Below are 18,562 nucleotides of genomic sequence, written 5' to 3' on the forward strand. Positions count from 1 at the left end.
CAATGTGACAGAGACTCTGCTGGGAGATCGGAATGACTTCAATAGCAATGTGACAGAGACTCTGCTGGGAGATCAGAGTCACTTCAATAGCAATGTGACAGAGACTCTGCTGGGAGATCGGAGTCACTTCAATTGCAATGTGACAGAGACTCTGCTGGGAGATCGGAGTCACTTCAATAGCAATGTGACAGAGACTCTGCTGGGAGATCGGAATCACTTCAATAGCAATGTAACAGACTCTGCTGGGAGATCGGAGTCACTTCAATAGCAATGTGACAGAGACTCTGCTGGGAGATCGGAGTCACTTCAATAGCAATGTGACAGAGACTCTGCTGGGAGATCGGAATCACTTCAATAACAATGTGACAGAGACTCTGCTGGGTGATCGGAGTCACTTCAATAGCAATGTGATAAAGACTCTGCTGGGAGATCGGAATCACTTCAATAGCAATGTGACAGAGACCATGCTGGGAGATCGGAATCACTTCAATAGCAATGTGACAGAGACTCTGCTGGGAGATCGGAGTCACTTCAATAGCAATGTGACAGAGACCATGCTGGGAGATCGGAATCACTTCAATAGCAATGTGACAGAGACTCTGCTGGGAGATCGGAGTCACTTCAATAGCAATGTGACAGAGACTCTGCTGGGAGATCAGAGTCACTTCAACAGCAATGTGATCGAGACTCTGCTGGGAGATCGGAATCACTTCAATAGCAATGTGACAGAGACTCTGCTGGGAGATCGGAGTCACTTCAATAGCAATGTGACAGAGACTCTGCTGGTAGATCGGAGTCACTTCAAAAGCAATGTGACAGAGACTGTGCTGGGAGATTGGAGTCACTTCAATAGCAATGTGATAAAGACTCTGCTGGGAGATCGGAATCACTTCAATAGCAATGTGATCGAGACTCTGCTGGGAGATCGGAATCACTTCAATAGCAATGTGACAGAGACTCTGCTGGGAGATCGGGGTCACTTCAATAGTAATGTGACAGAGACTCTGCAGGGAGATTGGAGTCACTTCAACAGCAATGTGATCGAGATTCTGCTGGGAGATCGGAATCACTTCAATAGCAATGTGACAGAGACTCTGCTGGGAGATTGGAGTCACTGCAACAGCAATGTGATCGAGACTCTGCTGGGAGATCGGAATCACTTCAATAGCAATGTGACAGAGACTCTGCTGGGAGATCGGAGTCACTTCAATAGTAATGTGACAGAGACTCTGCTGGGAGATCGGAGTAACTTCAATAGCAATGTGATCGAGACTCTGCTTGGAGATCGGAGTCACTTCAATAGCAATGTGATCGTGACTCTGCTGGGAGATCGGGGACACTTCAATAGTAATGTGACAGAGACTCTGCAGGGAGATTGGAGTCACTTCAATAGCAATGTGACAGAGACTCTGCTGGGAGATCGGAATCACTTCAATAGCAATGTGACAGAGACTCTGCTGGAAGGTCAGAGCCACTTCAATAGCAATGTAACAGAAACTCTGCTGGGAGATCGGAGTCACTTCAATAGCAATGTGACAGAGACACTACTGGAAGGTCGGAGTCACTTCAATAGCAATGTGACAGAGACTCTGCTGGGAGATCGGAGTCACTTCAATAGCAATGTGACAGAGACTCTGCTGGGAGATCGGAGACACTTCAATAGCAATGTGACAGAAACTCTGCTGGGAGATCGGAGTCACTTCAATAGCAATGTGACAGAGACTCTACTGGAATGTCAGAGCCACTTCAATAGCAATGTGACAGAGACTCTGCTGGGAGATCGGAGTCACTTCAATAGCAATGTGACAGAGACTCAACTGGAAGGTCAGAGCCACTTCAATAGTAATGTAACAGAGACTCTGCTGGGAGTTCGGAGTCACTTCAATAGCAATGTGACAGAGACTCTGCAGGGAGATCGGAGTCACTTCAATAGTAATGTGACAGAGTCTCTGCTGGGAGATCGGAGTCACTTCAATAGCAATGTGACAGAGACTCTGCTGGAAGGTCAGAGCCACTTCAATAGTAATGTGACAGAGACTCTACTGGAAGGTCAGAGCCACTTCAATAGCAATGTGACAGAGACTCTACTGGAAGGTCAGAGCCACTTCAATAGTAATGTGACAGAGACTCTGCTGGGAGATCGGAGTCACTTCAACAGCAATGTGATCGAGACTCTGCTGGGAGATCGGAGTCACTTCAATAGCAATGTGACAGAGACTCTGCTGGGAGATCGGAATCACTTCAATAGCAATGTGACAGAGACTCTGCTGGAAGGTCAGAGCCACTTCAATAGCAATGTGACAGAGACTCTACTGGAAGGTCAGAGCCACTTCAATAGTAATGTGACAGAGACTCTGCTGGGAGATCGGAGTCACTTCAACAGCAATGTGATCGAGACTCTGCTGGGAGATCGGAGTCACTTCAATAGCAATGTGACAGAGACTCTGCTGGGAGATCGGAATCACTTCAATAGCAATGTGACAGAGACTCTGCTGGAAGGTCAGAGCCACTTCAATAGCAATGTAACAGAAACTCTGCTGAGAGATCGGAGTCACTTCAATAGCAATGTGACAGAGACACTACTGGAAGGTCGGAGTCACTTCAATAGCAATGTGACAGAGACTCTGCTGGGAGATCGGAGTCACTTCAATAGCAATGTGACAGAGACTCTACTGGGAGATCGGAGACACTTCAATAGCAATGTGACAGAGACTCTGCTGGGAGATCGGAGACACTTCAACAGCAATGTGACAGAGACTCTGCTGGGAGATCGGAGTCACTTCAATAGCAATGTAACAGAGACTCTGCTGGGAGATCGGAGTCACTTCAATAGCAATGTGATTAAGACTCTGCTGGGAGATCGGAGTCACTTCAATAGCAATGTAACAGAGACTCTGCTGGGAGATCGGAGTCACTTCAATAGCAATGTGACAGAGACTCTGCTGGGAGATCGGAGTCACTTCAATAGCAATGTGACAGAGACTCTGCTGGGAGATCGGAGTCACTTCAATAGCAATGTGACAGAGACTCTGCTGGGAGATTGGAGTCACTTCAATAGCAATGTGACAGAGACTCTGCTGGGAGATCAGAGTCACTTCAATAGCAATGTGACAGAGACTCTGCTGGTAGATCGGAGTCACTTCAATAGCAATGTGACAGAGACTCTGCTGGGAGATCGGAGTCACTTCAACAGCAATGTGATCGAGACTCTGCTGGGAGATCGGAGTCACTTCAATAGCAATGTGACAGAGACTCTGCTGGGAGATCGGAATCACTTCAATAGCAATGTGACAGAGACTCTGCTGGAAGGTCAGAGCCACTTCAATAGCAATGTGACAGAGACTCTACTGGAAGGTCAGAGCCACTTCAATAGTAATGTGACAGAGACTCTGCTGGGAGATCGGAGTCACTTCAACAGCAATGTGATCGAGACTCTGCTGGGAGATCGGAGTCACTTCAATAGCAATGTGACAGAGACTCTGCTGGGAGATCGGAATCACTTCAATAGCAATGTGACAGAGACTCTGCTGGAAGGTCAGAGCCACTTCAATAGCAATGTAACAGAAACTCTGCTGGGAGATCGGAGTCACTTCAATAGCAATGTGACAGAGACACTACTGGAAGGTCGGAGTCACTTCAATAGCAATGTGACAGAGACTCTGCTGGGAGATCGGAGTCACTTCAATAGCAATGTGACAGAGACTCTACTGGGAGATCGGAGACACTTCAATAGCAATGTGACAGAGACTCTGCTGGGAGATCGGAGACACTTCAATAGCAATGTGACAGAGACTCTGCTGGGAGATCGGAGTCACTTCAATAGCAATGTAACAGAGACTCTGCTGGGAGATCGGAGTCACTTCAATAGCAATGTGATTAAGACTCTGCTGGGAGATCGGAGTCACTTCAATAGCAATGTAACAGAGACTCTGCTGGGAGATCGGAGTCACTTCAATAGCAATGTGACAGAGACTCTGCTGGGAGATCGGAGTCACTTCAATAGCAATGTGACAGAGACTCTGCTGGGAGATCGGAGTCACTTCAATAGCAATGTGACAGAGACTCTGCTGGGAGATTGGAGTCACTTCAATAGCAATGTGACAGAGACTCTGCTGGGAGATCAGAGTCACTTCAATAGCAATGTGACAGAGACTCTGCTGGTAGATCGGAGTCACTTCAATAGCAATGTGACAGAGACTCTACTGGGAGATCTGAGTCACTTCAATAGCAATGTGATAAAGACTCTGCTGGGAGATCGGAGTCACTTCAATAGCAATGTGACAGAGACTCTGCTGGGAGATCGGAATCACTTCAATAGCAATGTGACAGAGACTCTGCTGGGAGATCAGAGTCACTTCAATAGCAATGTGACAGAGACTCTGCTGGGTGATCGGAGTCACTTCAATAGCAATGTGACAGAGACTCTGCTGGGTGATCGGAGTCACTTCAATAGCAATGAGATAAAGACTCTGCTGGGAGATCGGAATCACTTCAATAGCAATGTGATCGAGACTCTGCTGGGAGATCGGAGTCACTTCAACAGCAATGTGATCGAGACTCTGCTGGGAGATCGAAATCACTTCAATAGCAATGTGTCAGAGACTCTGCTGGGAGATCGGAGTCACTTCAATAGCAATGTGACAGAGACTCTGCTGGGAGATCAGAGTCACTTCAACAGCAATGTGATCGAGACTCTGCTGGGAGATCGGAATCACTTCAATAGCAATGTGACAGAGACTCTGCTGGGAGATCGGAGTCACTTCAATAGCAATGTGACAGAGACTCTGCTGGGAGATCAGAGTCACTTCAACAGCAATGTGATCGAGACTCTGCTGGGAGATCGGAATCACTTCAATAGCAATGTGACAGAGACTCTGCTGGGAGATCGGAGTCACTTCAATAGCAATGTGACAGAGACTCTGCTGGTAGATCGGAGTCACTTCAAAAGCAATGTGACAGAGACTGTGCTGGGAGATTGGAGTCACTTCAATAGCAATGTGATAAAGACTCTGCTGGGAGATCGGAGTCACTTCAATAGCAATGTGACTGAGACTCTGCTGGGAGATCGGAATCACTTCAATAGCAATGTGACAGAGACTCTGCTGGGAGATCAGAGTCACTTCAATAGCAATGTGACAGAGACTCTGCTGGGAGATCGGAGTCACTTCAATTGCAATGTGACAGAGACTCTGCTGGGAGATCGGAGTCACTTCAATAGCAATGTGACAGAGACTCTGCTGGGAGATCGGAGTCACTTCAATAGCAATGTGACAGAGACTCTGCTGGGAGATCGGAGTCACTTCAATAGCAATGTAACAGACTCTGCTGGGAGATCGGAGTCACTTCAATAGCAATGTGACAGAGACTCTGCTGGGAGATCGGAGTCACTTCAATAGCAATGTGACAGAGACTCTGCTGGGAGATCGGAATCACTTCAATAACAATGTGACAGAGTCTCTGCTGGGAGATCGGAGTCACTTCAATAGCAATGTGACAGAGACTCTGCTGGGAGATCGGAGTCACTTCAATAGCAATGTGACAGAGACTCTGCTGGGAGATCGGAATCACTTCAATAACAATGTGACAGAGACTCTGCTGGGTGATCGGAGTCACTTCAATAGCAATGTGATAAAGACTCTGCTGGGAGATCGGAATCACTTCAATAGCAATGTGATCGAGACTCTGCTGGGAGATCGGAGTCACTTCAACAGCAATGTGATCGAGACTCTGCTGGGAGAGCGAAATCACTTCAATAGCAATGTGACAGAGACCATGCTGGGAGATCGGAATCACTTCAATAGCAATGTGACAGAGACTCTGCTGGGAGATCGGAGTCACTTCAATAGCAATGTGACAGAGACTCTGCTGGGAGATCAGAGTCACTTCAACAGCAATGTGATCGAGACTCTGCTGGGAGATCGGAATCACTTCAATAGCAATGTGACAGAGACTCTGCTGGGAGATTGGAGTCACTTCAATAGCAATGTGACAGAGACTCTGCTGGTAGATCGGAGTCACTTCAAAAGCAATGTGACAGAGACTGTGCTGGGAGATTGGAGTCACTTCAATAGCAATGTGATAAAGACTCTGCTGGGAGATCGGAATCACTTCAATAGCAATGTGACAGAGACTCTGCTGGGAGATCGGAGTCACTTCAACAGCAATGTGATCGAGACTCTGCTGGGAGATCGGAATCACTTCAATAGCAATGTGACAGAGACTCTGCTGGGAGATCGGAGTCACTTCAATAGCAATGTGACAGAGACTCTGCTGGGAGATCAGAGTCACTTCAATAGCAATGTGACAGAGACTCTGCTGGGAGATCGGAGTCACTTCAATTGCAATGTGACAGAGACTCTGCTGGGAGATCGGAGTCACTTCAATAGCAATGTGACAGAGACTCTGCTGGGAGATCGGAGTCACTTCAATAGCAATGTGACAGAGACTCTGCTGGGAAATCGGAGTCACTTCAATAGCAATGTAACAGACTCTGCTGGGAGATCGGAGTCACTTCAATAGCAATGTGACAGAGACTCTGCTGGGAGATCGGAGTCACTTCAATAGCAATGTGACAGAGACTCTGCTGGGAGATCGGAATCACTTCAATAACAATGTGACAGAGACTCTGCTGGGTGATCGGAGTCACTTCAATAGCAATGTGATAAAGACTCTGCTGGGAGATCAGAATCACTTCAATAGCAATGTGATCGAGACTCTGCTGGGAGATCGGAGTCACTTCAACAGCAATGTGATCGAGACTCTGCTGGGAGATCGAAATCACATCAATAGCAATGTGACAGAGACCATGCTGGGAGATCGGAATCACTTCAATAGCAATGTGACAGAGACTCTGCTGGGAGATCGGAGTCACTTCAATAGCAATGTGACAGAGACTCTGCTGGGAGATCAGAGTCACTTCAACAGCAATGTGATCGAGACTCTGCTGGGAGATCGGAATCACTTCAATAGCAATGTGACAGAGACTCTGCTGGGAGATCGGAGTCACTTCAATAGCAATGTGACAGAGACTCTGCTGGTAGATCGGAGTCACTTCAAAAGCAATGTGACAGAGACTGTGCTGGGAGATTGGAGAGACTTCAATAGCAATGTGATAAAGACTCTGCTGGGAGATCGGAATCACTTCAATAGCAATGTGATCGAGACTCTGCTGGGAGATCGGAATCACTTCAATAGCAATGTGACAGAGACTCTGCTGGGAGATCGGAATCACTTCAATAGCAATGTGACAGAGACTCTGCTGGGAGATCGGAGTCACTTCAATAGCAATGTGACAGAGACTCTGCTGGGAGATCAGAGTCACTTCAACAGCAATGTGATCGAGACTCTGCTGGGAGATCGGAATCACTTCAATAGCAATGTGACAGAGACTCTGCTGGGAGATCGGAATCACTTCAATAGCAATGTGACAGAGACTCTGCAGGGAGATCGGAGTCACTTCAATAGTAATGTGACAGAGACTCTGCTGGGAGATCGGAGTAACTTCAATCGCAATGTGATCGAGACTCTGCTTGGAGATCGGAGTCACTTCAATAGCAATGTGATCGTGACTCTGCTGGGAGATCGGGGACACTTCAATAGTAATGTGACAGAGACTCTGCAGGGAGATTGGAGTCACTTCAATAGCAATGTGACAGAGACTCTGCTGGGAGATCGGAATCACTTCAATAGCAATGTGACAGAGACTCTGCTGGAAGGTCAGAGCCACTTCAATAGCAAAGTGACAGAGACTCTGCTGGTAGATCGGAGTCACTTCAAAAGCAATGTGACAGAGACTGTGCTGGGAGATTGGAGTCACTTCAATAGCAATGTGATAAAGACTCTGCTGGGAGATCGGAATCACTTCAATAGCAATGTGATCGTGACTCTGCTGGGAGATCGGAGTCACTTCAATGGCAATGTGACAGAGACTCTGCTGGGAGATCGGAATCACTTCAATAGCAATGTGACAGAGACTCTGCTGGAAGGTCAGAGCCACTTCAATAGCAATGTAACAGAAACTCTGCTGGGAGATCGGAGTCACTTCAATAGCAATGTAACAGAAACTCTGCTGGGAGATCGGAGTCACTTCAATAGCAATGTGACAGAGACTCTGCTGGGAGATCGGAATCACTTCAATAACAATGTGACAGAGTCTCTGCTGGGAGATCGGAGTCACTTCAATAGCAATGTGACAGAGACTCTGCTGGGAGATCGGAGTCACTTCAATAACAATGTGACAGAGACTCTGCTGGGAGATCGGAATCACTTCAATAACAATGTGACAGAGACTCTGCTGGGTGATCGGAGTCACTTCAATAGCAATGTGATAAAGACTCTGCTGGGAGATCGGAATCACTTCAATAGCAATGTGATCGAGACTCTGCTGGGAGATCGGAGTCACTTCAACAGCAATGTGATCGAGACTCTGCTGGGAGAGCGAAATCACTTCAATAGCAATGTGACAGAGACCATGCTGGGAGATCGGAATCACTTCAATAGCAATGTGACAGAGACTCTGCTGGGAGATCGGAGTCACTTCAATAGCAATGTGACAGAGACTCTGCTGGGAGATCAGAGTCACTTCAACAGCAATGTGATCGAGACTCTGCTGGGAGATCGGAATCACTTCAATAGCAATGTGACAGAGACTCTGCTGGGAGATCGGAGTCACTTCAATAGCAATGTGACAGAGACTCTGCTGGTAGATCGGAGTCACTTCAAAAGCAATGTGACAGAGACTGTGCTGGGAGATTGGAGTCACTTCAATAGCAATGTGATAAAGACTCTGCTGGGAGATCGGAATCACTTCAATAGCAATGTGACAGAGACTCTGCTGGGAGATCGGAGTCACTTCAACAGCAATGTGATCGAGACTCTGCTGGGAGATCGGAATCACTTCAATAGCAATGTGACAGAGACTCTGCTGGGAGATCGGAGTCACTTCAATAGCAATGTGACAGAGACTCTGCTGGGAGATCAGAGTCACTTCAATAGCAATGTGACAGAGACTCTGCTGGGAGATCGGAGTCACTTCAATTGCAATGTGACAGAGACTCTGCTGGGAGATCGGAGTCACTTCAATAGCAATGTGACAGAGACTCTGCTGGGAGATCGGAGTCACTTCAATAGCAATGTGACAGAGACTCTGCTGGGAGATCGGAGTCACTTCAATAGCAATGTAACAGACTCTGCTGGGAGATCGGAGTCACTTCAATAGCAATGTGACAGAGACTCTGCTGGGAGATCGGAGTCACTTCAATAGCAATGTGACAGAGACTCTGCTGGGAGATCGGAATCACTTCAATAACAATGTGACAGAGACTCTGCTGGGTGATCGGAGTCACTTCAATAGCAATGTGATAAAGACTCTGCTGGGAGATCAGAATCACTTCAATAGCAATGTGATCGAGACTCTGCTGGGAGATCGGAGTCACTTCAACAGCAATGTGATCGAGACTCTGCTGGGAGATCGAAATCACATCAATAGCAATGTGACAGAGACCATGCTGGGAGATCGGAATCACTTCAATAGCAATGTGACAGAGACTCTGCTGGGAGATCGGAGTCACTTCAATAGCAATGTGACAGAGACTCTGCTGGGAGATCAGAGTCACTTCAACAGCAATGTGATCGAGACTCTGCTGGGAGATCGGAATCACTTCAATAGCAATGTGACAGAGACTCTGCTGGGAGATCGGAGTCACTTCAATAGCAATGTGACAGAGACTCTGCTGGTAGATCGGAGTCACTTCAAAAGCAATGTGACAGAGACTGTGCTGGGAGATTGGAGAGACTTCAATAGCAATGTGATAAAGACTCTGCTGGGAGATCGGAATCACTTCAATAGCAATGTGATCGAGACTCTGCTGGGAGATCGGAATCACTTCAATAGCAATGTGACAGAGACTCTGCTGGGAGATCGGAATCACTTCAATAGCAATGTGACAGAGACTCTGCTGGGAGATCGGAGTCACTTCAATAGCAATGTGACAGAGACTCTGCTGGGAGATCAGAGTCACTTCAACAGCAATGTGATCGAGACTCTGCTGGGAGATCGGAATCACTTCAATAGCAATGTGACAGAGACTCTGCTGGGAGATCGGAATCACTTCAATAGCAATGTGACAGAGACTCTGCAGGGAGATCGGAGTCACTTCAATAGTAATGTGACAGAGACTCTGCTGGGAGATCGGAGTAACTTCAATCGCAATGTGATCGAGACTCTGCTTGGAGATCGGAGTCACTTCAATAGCAATGTGATCGTGACTCTGCTGGGAGATCGGGGACACTTCAATAGTAATGTGACAGAGACTCTGCAGGGAGATTGGAGTCACTTCAATAGCAATGTGACAGAGACTCTGCTGGGAGATCGGAATCACTTCAATAGCAATGTGACAGAGACTCTGCTGGAAGGTCAGAGCCACTTCAATAGCAATGTGACAGAGACTCTGCTGGTAGATCGGAGTCACTTCAAAAGCAATGTGACAGAGACTGTGCTGGGAGATTGGAGTCACTTCAATAGCAATGTGATAAAGACTCTGCTGGGAGATCGGAATCACTTCAATAGCAATGTGATCGTGACTCTGCTGGGAGATCGGAGTCACTTCAATGGCAATGTGACAGAGACTCTGCTGGGAGATCGGAATCACTTCAATAGCAATGTGACAGAGACTCTGCTGGAAGGTCAGAGCCACTTCAATAGCAATGTAACAGAAACTCTGCTGGGAGATCGGAGTCACTTCAATAGCAATGTAACAGAAACTCTGCTGGGAGATCGGAGTCACTTCAATAGCAATGTGACAGAGACTCTGCTGGGTGATCGGAGTCACTTCAATAGCAATGTAACAGAGACTCTGCTGGGAGATCGGAGTCACTTCAATAGCAATGTGACAGAGACTCTGCTGGGAGATCGGAGTCACTCAATAGCAATGTGACAGAGACTCTGCTGGGAGATCGGAGTCACTTCAATAGCAATGTGACAGAGACTCTACTGGAATGTCAGAGCCACTTCAATAGCAATGTGACAGAGACTCTGCTGGGAGATCGGAATCACTTCAATAGCAATGTGACAGAGACTCTGCTGGGAGATCGGAGTCACTTCAATAGCAATGTGACAGAGACTCTACTGGAATGTCAGAGCCACTTCAATAGCAATGTGACAGAGACTCTGCTGGGAGATCGGAGTCACTTCAATAGCAATGTGACAGAGACTCTACTGGAAGGTCAGAGCCACTTCAATAGTAATGTGACAGAGACTCTGCTGCGAGATCGGAGTCACTTCAACAGCAATGTGATCGAGACTCTGCTGGGAGATCGGAGTCACTTCAATAGCAATGTGACAGAGACTCTGCTGGGAGATCGGAGTCACTTCAATAGCAATGTGACAGAGACTCTGCTGGAAGGTCAGAGCCACTTCAATAGTAATGTGACAGAGACTCTACTGCGAGATCGGAGTCACTTCAATAGCAATGTGACAGAGACTCTGCTGGGAGATCGGAGTCACTTCAATAGCAATGTGACAGAGACTCTGCTGGGAGATCGGAGTCACTTCAATAGCAATGTGACAGAGACTCTGCTGGGACATCGGAGTCACTTCAATAGCAATGTGACAGAGACTCTACTGGAATGTCAGAGCCACTTCAATAGCAATGTGACAGAGACTCTGCTGGGAGATCGGAGTCACTTCAATAGCAATGTGACAGAGACTCTACTGCAAGGTCAGAGCCACTTCAATAGTAATGTGACAGAGACTCTGCTGGGAGATCGGAGTCACTTCAATAGCAATGTGACAGAGACTCTGCTGGGAGATCGGAGTCACTTCAATAGCAATGTGACAGAGACTCTACTGGAAGGTCAGAGCCACTTCAATAGCAATGTGACAGAGACTCTGCTGGGAGATCGGAGTCACTTCAATAGCAATGTGACAGAGACTCTACTGGAATGTCAGAGTCACTTCAATAGCAATGTAACAGAGACTCTGCTGGGAGATCGGAGTCACTTCAATAGCAATGTGACAGAGACTCTGCTGGGAGTTCGGAATCACTTCAATAGCAATGTGACAGAGACTCTGCTGGGAGATCGGAGTCACTTCAATAGCAATGTGACAGAGACTCTGCTGGGAGATCGGAGTCACTTCAATAGCAATGTGACAGAGACTCTACTGGAAGGTCAGAGCCACTTCAATAGCAATGTGACAGAGACTCTACTGGAATGTCAGAGCCACTTCAATAGCAATGTGACAGAGACTCTACTGGAATGTCAGAGCCACTTCAATAGCAATGTGACAGAGACTCTGCTGGGAGATCGGAGTCACTTCAATAGCAATGTGACAGAGACTCTACTGGAAGGTCAGAGCCACTTCAATAGTAATGTAACAGAGACTCTGCTGGGAGTTCGGAGTTACTTCAATAGCAATGTGACAGAGACTCTGCTGGGAGATCGGAGTCACTTCAATAGCAATGTGACAGAGACTCTGCTGGCAGATCGGAGTCACTTCAATAGCAATGTGACAGAGACTCTACTGGAAGGTCAGAGCCACTTCAATCGCAATGTGACTGAGACTCTGCTGGGAGATCGGAGTCACTTCAATAGCAATGTGATTAAGACTCTGCTGGGAGATCGGAGTCACTTCAATAGCAATGTCACAGAGACTCTGCTGGGAGATCGGAGTCACTCAATAGCAATGTGACAGAGACTCTGCTGGGAGATCGGAGTCACTTCAATAGCAATGTGACAGAGACTCTACTGGAATGTCAGAGCCACTTCAATAGCAATGTGACAGAGACTCTGCTGGGAGATCGGAATCACTTCAATAGCAATGTGACAGAGACTCTGCTGGGAGATCGGAGTCACTTCAATAGCAATGTGACAGAGACTCTACTGGAATGTCAGAGCCACTTCAATAGCAATGTGACAGAGACTCTGCTGGGAGATCGGAGTCACTTCAATAGCAATGTGACAGAGACTCTACTGGAAGGTCAGAGCCACTTCAATAGTAATGTGACAGAGACTCTGCTGCGAGATCGGAGTCACTTCAACAGCAATGTGATCGAGACTCTGCTGGGAGATCGGAGTCACTTCAATAGCAATGTGACAGAGACTCTGCTGGGAGATCGGAGTCACTTCAATAGCAATGTGACAGAGACTCTGCTGGAAGGTCAGAGCCACTTCAATAGCAATGTAACAGAAACTCTGCTGGGAGATCGGAGTCACTTCAATAGCAATGTGACAGAGACTCTGCTGGGAGATCGGAGTCACTTCAATAGCAATGTGACAGAGTCTCTGCTGGGAGATCGGAATCACTTCAATAGCAATGTGACAGAGACTCTGCTGGGAGATCGGAGTCACTTCAATAGCAATGTGACAGAGACTCTGCTGGGAGATCGGAGTCACTTCAATAGCAATGTGACAGAGACTCTGCTGGGACATCGGAGTCACTTCAATAGCAATGTGACAGAGACTCTACTGGAATGTCAGAGCCACTTCAATAGCAATGTGACAGAGACTCTGCTGGGAGATCGGAGTCACTTCAATAGCAATGTGACAGAGACTCTGCTGGGAGATCGGAGTCACTTCAATAGCAATGTGACAGAGACTCTACTGGAAGGTCAGAGCCACTTCAATAGCAATGTGACAGAGACTCTACTGGAAGGTCAGAGCCACTTCAATAGTAATGTGACAGAGACTCTGCTGGGAGATCGGAGTCACTTCAATAGCAATGTGACAGAGACTCTGCTGGGAGATCGGAGTCACTTCAATAGCAATGTGACAGAGACTCTACTGGAAGGTCAGAGCCACTTCAATAGCAATGTGACAGAGACTCTGCTGGGAGATCGGAGTCACTTCAATAGCAATGTGACAGAGACTCTACTGGAATGTCAGAGTCACTTCAATAGCAATGTAACAGAGACTCTGCTGGGAGATCGGAGTCACTTCAATAGCAATGTGACAGAGACTCTGCTAGGAGTTCGGAGTCACTTCAATAGCAATGTGACAGAGACTCTGCTGGGAGATCGGAGTCACTTCAATAGCAATGTGACAGAGACTCTGCTGGGAGATCGGAGTCACTTCAATAGCAATGTGACAGAGACTCTACTGGAAGGTCAGAGCCACTTCAATAGCAATGTGACAGAGACTCTGCTGGGAGATCGGAGTCACTTCAATAGCAATGTGACAGAGACTCTACTGGAATGTCAGAGCCACTTCAATAGCAATGTGACAGAGACTCTACTGGAATGTCAGAGCCACTTCAATAGCAATGTGACAGAGACTCTGCTGGGAGATCGGAGTCACTTCAATAGCAATGTGACAGAGACTCTACTGGAAGGTCAGAGCCACTTCAATAGTAATGTAACAGAGACTCTGCTGGGAGTTCGGAGTTACTTCAATAGCAATGTGACATAGACTCTGCTGGGAGATCGGAGTCACTTCAATAGCAATGTGACAGAGACTCTGCTGGCAGATCGGAGTCACTTCAATAGCAATGTGACAGAGACTCTACTGGAAGGTCAGAGCCACTTCAATAGCAATGTGACAGAGACTCTGCTGGGAGATCGGAGTCACTTCAATAGCAATGTGATTAAGACTCTGCTGGGAGATCGGAGTCACTTCAATAGCAATGTAACAGAGACTCTGCTGGGAGATCGGAGTCACTTCAATAGCAATGTGACAGAGACTCTGCTGGGAGATCGGAGTCACTTCAATAGCAATGTGACAGAGACTCTACTGGAAGGTCAGAGCCACTTCAATAGCAATGTGACAGAGACTCTGCTGGGAGATCGGAGTCACTTCATTAGCAATGTGACAGAGACTCTACTGGAAGGTCAGAGCCACTTCAAGAGCAATGTAACAGAGACTCTGCTGGGAGATCGGAGTCACTTCAATAGCAATGTGACAGAGACTCTACTGGAAGGTCAGAGCCACTTCAATAGTAATGTGACAGAGACTCTGCTGGGAGATCGGAGTCACTTCAATAGCAATGTGATTAAGACTCTGCTGGGAGATCGGAGTCACTTCAATAGCAATGTAACAGAGACTCTGCTGGGAGATCGGAGTCACTTCAATAGCAATGTGACAGAGACTCTGCTGGGAGATCGGAGTCACTTCAATAGCAATGTGACAGAGACTCTACTGGAAGGTCAGAGCCACTTCAATAGCAATGTGACAGAGACTCTGCTGGGAGATCGGAGTCACTTCATTAGCAATGTAACAGACTCTGCTGGGAGATCGGAGTCACTTCAATAGCAATGTGACAGAGACTCTACTGGAAGGTCAGAGCTACTTCAATAGCAATGTGACAGAGACTCTGCTGGGAGATCGGAGTCACTTCATTAGCAATGTGATTAAGACTCTACTGGAAGGTCAGAGCCACTTCAAGAGCAATGTAACAGAGACTCTGCTGGGAGATCGGAGTCACTTCAATAGCAATGTAACAGACTCTGCTGGGAGATCGGAGTCACTTCAATAGCAATGTGACAGAGGCTCTGCTGGAAGGTCGCAGCTGGAGATGGTCTGGGCACTTATACTGAACCTGAATCTTCATCTGCACAGCGTCCTGAGGCACTGTTTGAACAACTTGTGCAGTCTGGGCCTATCTGAAGAGATGAGACCACACTGCAACAGAGACTTTGGAATCTGCGATGGTTATTTAGAGAGACTAAGTCAATTTCGACCTCAAGCAAATTAAAAACCAGCAATACAAAGTAAATATTTGTACCCACAGACCCCAGACGTATGGTGGGGGTGGGAAGGTGGGTGGGTGGGGGTTTGCTGCTTCAAAGCCACGTCCCGCTGCGGAATTCTCAACAGAAAGGTCTCCTGTTCAGAGAGGGAGCCAACCGCAATGAATCTAAAATCTTCCAAATCATTCTTTTCATCTGCGAGAGGTCTCTGGGTGAAATGACAAATGCATTTTGAGACTCTGGCTGAGTCACAGAACCATGCATCATGGAAAAAGACCATTCATTTTGACCAGGTTTCCCTGTGTTTTGCCCATACCCTGCTAAACCCTTCCCTTTCATATACCCATCCAGATGCCTTTTAAATGCTGTAATTGTACGTTTGGCAGCTTATTCCATACACCCACCACCCTCTGTGTGAAAAGGTTGCCACCACCGGCGGCCCCTCCACCCTAGGTCCCCTGTATACCTTTCCCCTCTGACCCTAAACCCATGCCCTCTAGTTCTGGACTCCCCCGCCCCAGGGAAAAGACCTTGTCTATTTACCCTATCCGTGCCCCTCATGATTTTATAAACCTCTATAATGTCACCCCTCAGTCTCTGACACTTCCAGGGAAAACAACCCCAGCCTGTTCAGCCTCTCCCTGTTGCTCAAACCCTCCAACCCTGGCAACATTCTTGTCGATTTTTTCTGAGCCCTTTCAAGTTTCACAACATCTTCCTGTAGCAGGGAGACCAGAATTGAACGCGGTATTCCAAAAGTGACTGCACAAAGCCTTTCACTGTGCCTTGGGACACGTGACAATAAATTCAATCCAATTCAATCTCCTGTACAGGTGTAACATGAACTCCCATCTCTGAGCTAATGTTCTCCCTTCCATTGATTTTGGGACCAGGTGTTGAAGACTACCAGCCGTCTGACGGGGAGACTATCTTCGCGATATACACTCTGAGAATGTTCCCAAGGGATTGACCTGCTCATTGAGGCACCTGGAGAAGACAAGAGGGAAAGACATTGATGTCATCATCAGTGAATCTATCTATAAAACTCTCGTTCTCTGTAATTTTTCAAGCTGATTTTAAATCACTTTCTAGACATAATCTGCGACACAGAGGTTTCACCGCTAATGATATCATGTTCAATAGGTTTTCACATTATATTGAATTAAATGTTTACACAGACAAATAGCAGTTAACTAAGTTTCAGATTTTCTTCAGACTGATAGATACCTGCGAAATTATGAAGTCCAGAACTGAGGGTATCATTGGATGGGGAGTGAAGATTCAGCGCTAACCCTCCGACAGCTCGATGCTCCCTCAGCACTGACCCTCCGACAGTGCGGCACTCCCTCAGCACTGACCCTCCGACAGTGCGACACTCCCTCAGCACTGACCCAGAGACAATGCGGCACTCCCTCAGCACTGACCCTCCGACAGTGCCCACACCCTCAGCACTGACCCTCCGACAGAGTCCACTCCCTCAGCACTGACCCTCCGACAGTGCAGCACTCCCTCAGCACTGACCCTCCGACAGAGTCCACTCCCTCAGCACTGACCCTCCGACAGTGCAGCACTCCCTCAGCACTGACCCTAAGACAGTGCCCACTCCCTCAGCACTGACCCTCCGACAGTGTCCACTCCCTCAGCACTGACCCCCAGACAATGCGGTACTCGCACAGCCACCCAGCTCCATAGCTCAGCGGTTAGAGCACGGGTCTTGTAAACCAGGGGTCGTGAGTTCAAATCTCACTGGGGCCTCTCAGCCATGTTTCCAGCCCACACTCAGTTTCAACGCTTGGCATGACACTGAAGGATGCTATGTTCAAGCTCAACGCCAGCTTGTCGTCTAACCGGCTGATTTGGAAGCTGCAGCGTTCACCCACAACCACCAAATGAACGAGTCGCGCTCCTGAATAACCCTGTTGGGCGGATAGCTGCTGTTTTTGTCAAGAGCTTGGGAATTGATATCTGAAACACCAGGGTCATTACCCTGAAGTGACAGACACCTGTCGCCTCTCATTTCTCGTCGCTGAGCTGAAAATGTATTGCCGGAAAAGCGCAGCAGGTCAGGCAGCATCCAAGGAGCAGGAGAATCGTCTCAGACCTGTTGAGCTTTTCCTGCAACTTCTGTTTTTGTCACTTTCAGCGTTCAGTTGAAATCCACAAACTTCTTTTTGCTGCAGGCAAAGAACGGGGCTGTGTGTGTTCACGGATTTAACTTTGAGATCGCTGACCTCAGTCACTCCAAGCGAGCGAATGACAATTCCCAATTAGGTCTCCCGGTGATTGTCAGAAATCTCAGAGGCACAGGATCCCTCCAGTTTGGAAACAGGCCATTCCGCCCAACCAGTCGCTCAGTGGTTCGCACTGCTGCCTCACAGCGCTAGGGAGCCAGGCTCGATTCCAGCTTTAGGGAATCGAGTCTGTGTCGACATTGCACATTCTCCCAGAGTCTGCGTGGGTTTGCTCCGGTTTGCTCTCACAGTCCAAAGACGTGCAGGCCGGCTGAATTGGCCATTCTAAATTGCTGAGCTGAAAATGTATTGCTGGAAAAGCGCAGCAGGTCAGGCAGCATCCAAGGAGCAGGAGAATCGACGTTTCGGGCATGAGCCCTTCTACAGGAAGTTCTAAATTGCCCCTAGTCATAGGTGCATTATTCAGAGTGAAACGGGTCTGGGTGGGTTACTCTTCAGAGGATCGATGTGGACTTGTTGGGCTGAAGGTCCTGTTTCCACACTGTAGCCAATCTAATTTATTCTAATCTCGTCCACACCGACCCTGCAGAGAGCAATCGACCCAGACCCATTCCGCATCATTCCACATTTAATGCTGACGAATCCACCGGGCCCGCACTATCACCGTACACAATGGGACAATGAAGCATG

The sequence above is a fragment of the Chiloscyllium plagiosum genome, unplaced genomic scaffold (genome assembly GCF_037043375.1).
Source record: "Chiloscyllium plagiosum isolate Xiang-an unplaced genomic scaffold, Cpla_swu_hap1 HiC_scaffold_38, whole genome shotgun sequence".
Taxonomy (NCBI): domain Eukaryota; kingdom Metazoa; phylum Chordata; class Chondrichthyes; order Orectolobiformes; family Hemiscylliidae; genus Chiloscyllium; species Chiloscyllium plagiosum.